The sequence below is a fragment of the Equus caballus genome, chromosome 8 (assembly GCF_041296265.1).
Source record: "Equus caballus isolate H_3958 breed thoroughbred chromosome 8, TB-T2T, whole genome shotgun sequence".
In the NCBI taxonomy this organism is placed as follows: domain Eukaryota; kingdom Metazoa; phylum Chordata; class Mammalia; order Perissodactyla; family Equidae; genus Equus; species Equus caballus.
In genome coordinates, this window is record NC_091691.1 from 47,978,757 (window position 1) to 47,984,873 (window position 6,117).

The window sequence follows — 6,117 nt, forward strand, 5'->3', positions numbered from 1 at the left end:
GGTAGGTGTCCCACATATAAAGCAGAGGAAGACGGGCACGGATGTCAGCTCAGGGCCAGTCTTCCTCAGCAACAAGAGGAGGACTGGCAGTAGTTAGCTCAGGGCTAATCTTCCTCAAAAAAAGAAGAAAGAAAGAAAGATTTCCTGCATATTTCAGTGATCAATCTGAAAATTTCTATTCCAAGCGCCAAGTCCTCTCTTGAGCCTCATCCCATGCCTGAAATCCCCTACTCCTCATCTAGAACTTTCTCCATGCTGTCACTCTCAGGGCTCCTGAAGTCCCTGATTCTCTGGGAGACAGGGACATTTTCAGGCACGCTATCTGAAAATAAACTTCACAGAATTCCCCATCACTCAACACCCCACAGACTGCATTTACCATAATGGAAATGCTTTATTTAATATAGGTATTTGTCAATGTCTTCAATATGTTTATCTGTATCTGTATTGTATCATCCATCGTGAGTTTCTGAACAGCAAGGATCTCGCCAGATTCACTTAAATTGAACAACAAGGAAAACCACAAACAAATGGGGCTTTCATTCTCCTTCTCCTTTGTTCTGGCATGCTGCTTTTCGGACACCTAGTCGGTAGGCTATCACCAACCTCTGGTCATCTGCTTCTTCTCCCTCCTTCCCCATTTCAAAATGCATCATCCTTTACTCCAGCACCTCTAAGCTCTGCTGTCTGCTAAATTTTCAAATAAGCTACACAATAATGAGCATGCCTTACTATGTTGTCCCACTCAGTTGACATAAAAGCAGGACAAATAATGGGAACTTGAGGTAACACCACAAGGAGAGACATTTTGGCTCTAAGAGCCTGCAGAGGTCCATGAGGCGAGTATCCATTTACATCATTTAAGTGTTAAAGTCAGCCATTAAAAGGGCCCGCCATGACGCCCCACAAAGCGCAGAGTTTAATAGATATTCTTAGTAACAGGACAATAATAACAAGAATCACTTTCCTGGACATGTTTCTTTTACTGTTTACAACCCACTTTCACATATATTATCTTATTTTGATAACGATGATGATACAGACATACACATGAAAATAAAACCTTAGAAGCCAAGTGACTCTTTAAGCATGACACTCAGCATGCTACCATACAGGACAACGAGGCCAGTTGGTTTTTTTAAAGGTAATTTTTTCAAATTTAGGGAAACTGCTATGTTGTTTGTAGATTCACTCTTCCACTTCCTCTAGTTAGGCAGAAAGGGACTTGAAGCCATTCTCATCTTATTTTCTATTATATGACCATCTCCACATCTTGGAATGCTTGTGGGAGGGAAGGAGAAGCTATTTCTTCCTGCTAAGAAACCTGATAGCAAGGCAAGCAACATGTCAGGAAGCAGTGTTCTTCAGCAGAGGAAATGCTATGACACTTCGACCCTCAAGGACTACATAAAGGGAGACAGCCCTCTGCAGCCCCTCCCCCACAACCCATTTCCCCATTTAGGGCGGAATGAGGCAAGGGACTTCAGGCAGAGGGTGGAAGCTGGGGACGCAGGAAATTTGGGATTGATTTCGCCAAGCCTCACCAGCATGTTAGACCCAACCCAAGAGTTTCCAGCCAGGACCTCTACACCTTCACACAAACATAAACACTGCAGGGTGTGCCTGCCCAACCTCCAGGTGCTAGTGCAATTCCTGCCTTCTCCCCAAACACACATTCACAGCTCCCCAGGTTCCAACTGGGAGTAGGAGGCAGAGAGTGGAAAGGCAGGTCAATCAGATACTTAGACGTGAAACATCCCAGGTGTGAGGCGAGAGGCCAGGTGGCTCTGCATGAAAGAAAGGTGACAGATTTTGTTTATCTAGATAATGCAGGAGGGGAAGCCTGGCATACTCAGATACCTGTTTCTCTATTCCTTTCATCCAAACCGAAAGTTCAACTCCTCAATCATGGAAAAGATAGGATTTCACAACACCTTGTGAATATAACAAATTCTAGCTACAGCCTACCAAAATCTTCCTCTTCAAAAATACCCCAGGAGACATAAAGGCTAGTCAGGTAAGGTTTTATAGGAGGGAGACCAAAGGGAATTGAAGAGTATTGCACAGTTCACTTTTTAGTGTTTCCAAAGCTTTGCTCCACAGAATACGTGGGGTTCCATAGTCAGACTAGCCAAGCAAATGCTACATGTGATCTCCCTCTCATGAAAATTCCCGATGCTTACGAGCATATTCAATGCTTTTTGGATGGATAGATAGATAGATGAATGAATGGATGGTTGGATGGATGGCTAAAATAAAATCTCTATATCAAAAATGTATAAGATAAGTGTTGGCAAGGATGTGGAGAAAAGGGAACCTTTGCACACTGTTGGTGGGAATATAAATTGGTGCAGCCACTATGGAAAACAGTATGGAGTTTTCTCAAAAAATTAAAAATAGACCTACCATATGATCCAGCAGTTCCACTTCTGAGTATATATCTGAAGGAAATGAAATCATTATCTCAAAGAGATATGTGTACTCGCATGTTCATTGCAGCATTATTCACAATAGCCAAGTCCATCGACTTATCCATCGACTAAATGTCCATCGACTATCAAATAGATAAAGAAAATGTGTCCATTGACAGATGAATGGATAAAGAAAATAATAATGGAATATTATTCAGCCATGAGAAAGAAGAAAATCCTGTCATTTGTGACAACATGGATGGACCTTGAGGGCGTTATGCTAAGTGAAATATATCAGACAGAGAAAGACAAATACTGAATGATCTCACTTGTATGTGGAATCTAAAAAAAAACTGAACTCATAAAACAGAAAACAGATTGGTGGGTCCTGGGGGCAGGAGGCGGGGTGGTGGAAGTAGGGAGATGTCGGTCAAGGGGTACAATCTTCCAGTTATAAGATGTATAAGTTCTGGAGATTATAACATACAGCATGGTAGCTATAGTGACAATACTGTATAATACTGTATATTATTACTTGAAAGTTGCTAAGAGAGTAGATTTTAAAAGTTCTCAACACATGCAAAAATACCATACCTCTGTGAGGTGATGGATGTGTTAACTAACCTTATCGTGGTAATCACTTTGCAATATATAAATATATCAATTCACTATGTTGTACACCTTAAACTTAAACAATGTTATATGTCAATTATATCTCAATAAAGCTGGAAAATAAAATAAAAATCTCTAGCCCCTAGGTGGTTGCATCTGGGTCTGTCCAGCTGGAACCTTTAGGTTACCGACAGTTCCCTTTGTGAGCGCTAAGTACCTACCGACACAGTTACGTCGGAGACAGCCGATGCTCTTTGATGTTTAATAGTCTGCCAACCTAAGATCTCTCACATATCTTTAAAAGCTTGTGTCTGTTTGACACCTGCAGGCTGAACAGGCCCAGAAGAGTTAAATAGCAAATTCAGCAGTCGAGATAACAGGCATTTGCCAGAAAAGTTACACATTAGAAACTTCTTACAATAAACCTTCTCTGGGGGAGGATGACATCATTTTAAGTAGAATTCCAGGGACCACTACAATTCTGGCACATACTCAATACACGTTTGTTGAAGGAACACATGAAAGAATAAACGAATTTCAAACCATCACTCTGAGACTGAATTTGCAGACACATGTGCCAAGCTTCCTGTCAGTCCCTTTTCCAGCTACGCTCATGCTCACCAGCTTCATGGTACCACCAACTAGAAGAAACAATCTCAGAAAGATAGGGGAACGGACTTCTCATTTTTATTAAAGTCTATTTGTTCCCACATCTTTATGACTTTCAGAAATTGAGCTCTTGCTGGCCGGCCCCATGGCCAAGTGGTTAAGTTCTCACCCTCCGCTGTGGCGGCCCAGGGTTTCGCCGGTTCAAATCCTGGGCACAGACATGGCACCGCTCATCTAGGCCATGCTGAGGTGGCATCCCACATGCCGCAACTGGAAGGACCCACAACTAAAAATGTACAACTATGTACCAGGGGGCTTTGGGGAGAAAAAGGAAAAATAAAATCTTTAAAAAAAAAAGAAATTGAGCTTTTAAATTTCCAGCCCTGTCCATTTCTAGGAAGGCAGTGAAATCACTGAGTTCCATTCCTAGAAGACCTGAGTCATGCCCCCCTGATCCTGGTACACAGCACTTTCAAATGGTTCTCTCAGCCACTGATCTGCTGACATCTCAAACAAATGATATGTACAAAATGGATCTGAACTCAGGCCTTTACTTCCCATGGTCAGAGAACTGAGCAAAAGAAGCCAGTGAAGTGAATAAAAACAAAGTGGGGAGAGGACACGACATAAATGCTTGAGGCAGCCTCTCGGTTGCTTACCGTTGGCCATGGTTGTCTGGCTCTCCTCTGCATGGCCCGGTCACCCTGCTCCCTCCTGCACTCTGCTGAGCTGGGAAAGGCAGCCAGACGTGGAGCTGACACTCACTCTGGACGCTATACACGCAGCACCATACCTGTCCCTTCCCTGGTCCACTCCCCACTTAAAATAATGCATTCAGCACAACAGTGTGCACATACTTAACGCCATAGATCTGTACACTTAAAAATAGTTAAAACGGTAAATTTTATGCTATGTATATTCTTGCCACAATTTTTAAAAATGAACAAAGACATGTGCTCATTACCAATTGACATCTGACCTTATTAACATCTAGAATACAGTGGAGGACAAGTTAGCTTTTATTATAATAACAATAGTTAACATTTATTGAGCCCTCACTAGGGCTCTCATTTAAACACAATCGATCCACAGAAGAACCTGATGTGGTAGAAACTGATATTATCTCCATTTCATAAATGAGGAAATTGTGGCACAGAAAGACAAAGTCACTTGCCCAAAGTCACACAGTAGTAATAGCGGATGTACCAAGAGACACTAAAGACATAGATAAGCAATTCATGTAATTTAATTAAAAGGTAATTTAAACATTTATGTTTATCTATTGAAAATCTACAAAAATGCTCATTCCTGGTAGGGCACCAAAATGTGTATCAAGGAGAGCCTAAATCTCCTGGAGATTCGCATCAGCGTTACCCCACAGCTTCGCAGCCTTTCTGGAGCAGTTACTGCATTCCAAAAACAACTGAGAAGTGCCAGCTCTCCTTCTACCCACACATCAGAACCCCTCTGTCGAAACGCCTCATGTGGGCTTCCCACAGTGCCTAGTGGACGCTTTTAGCTGACCGGGTTTCCATTCCTCCCCTCTTCTAGTTCTGTTTCCTGAAAACACCTGAGGCTGCCATTTCTGTGCCTCATGTATTGACTATTTCTCCAATACAAAGTCCAGTGGGTTCTCTGGAATTTTAACAACACAAGAATGATACCTACAAGTCAGGCAATGGAACACAAGACAGAGAATGGAAACAAATCACAGAATACTCATAAAGACCAAACAAGGATGAGATTACACCAGAAATTACCATCATTTCCCATATCAGAGCTGCAGCACAACACTAGACAAATACGTACTTAACACTGAGTTTAAATTCTCTTTTGTTTTTTTTGAGGAAGATTAGCCCTGAGCTAACATCTGCCGCCAATCCTCCTCTTTTTGCTGAGGAAGACTGGCCCTGAGCTAACATCCGTGCTCATCTTCCTCTACTTTATATATGGGACGCCTACCACAGCATGGCGTGCCAAGCAGTGCCATGTCCGCACCAGGGATCCGAACTGGCAAACCCCGGGCCGCCGAAGTAGAACGTGCGAACTTAACCGCTGCGCCACTGGGCCGGCCGCCTGAGTTTAAATTCTGATTCAACAACTTAACTGTCTGAATCCCTTACCCTCTTCTGCCTCAGTGTCCACCTCTGTAAAATAGAAGCAGACTTCTATCTACTTCACAAGTTGCTGTGATAATAAAGAGAAAATGTATATTAAAGCACTTGTTGAACTATAGAACAATATGTAGATAGAGTTATAGGTAACACTCCTATGAAATTTGCATAAGAAATTTCATGAATTCATAAACATCAACACATTTCAAATACAAAACAGATTCTGCATTAGAAAGAACCCATTTGTAGAAATATCCTACTCATATAAGTTGTTTTAAAACTTGATGTGAAAGACCCTTACCAAATGGGATTTTGATTTCTATCCTACTTGATGTAATTTCTATTTAGCTAATGAAAGACCTTAGCTAAAA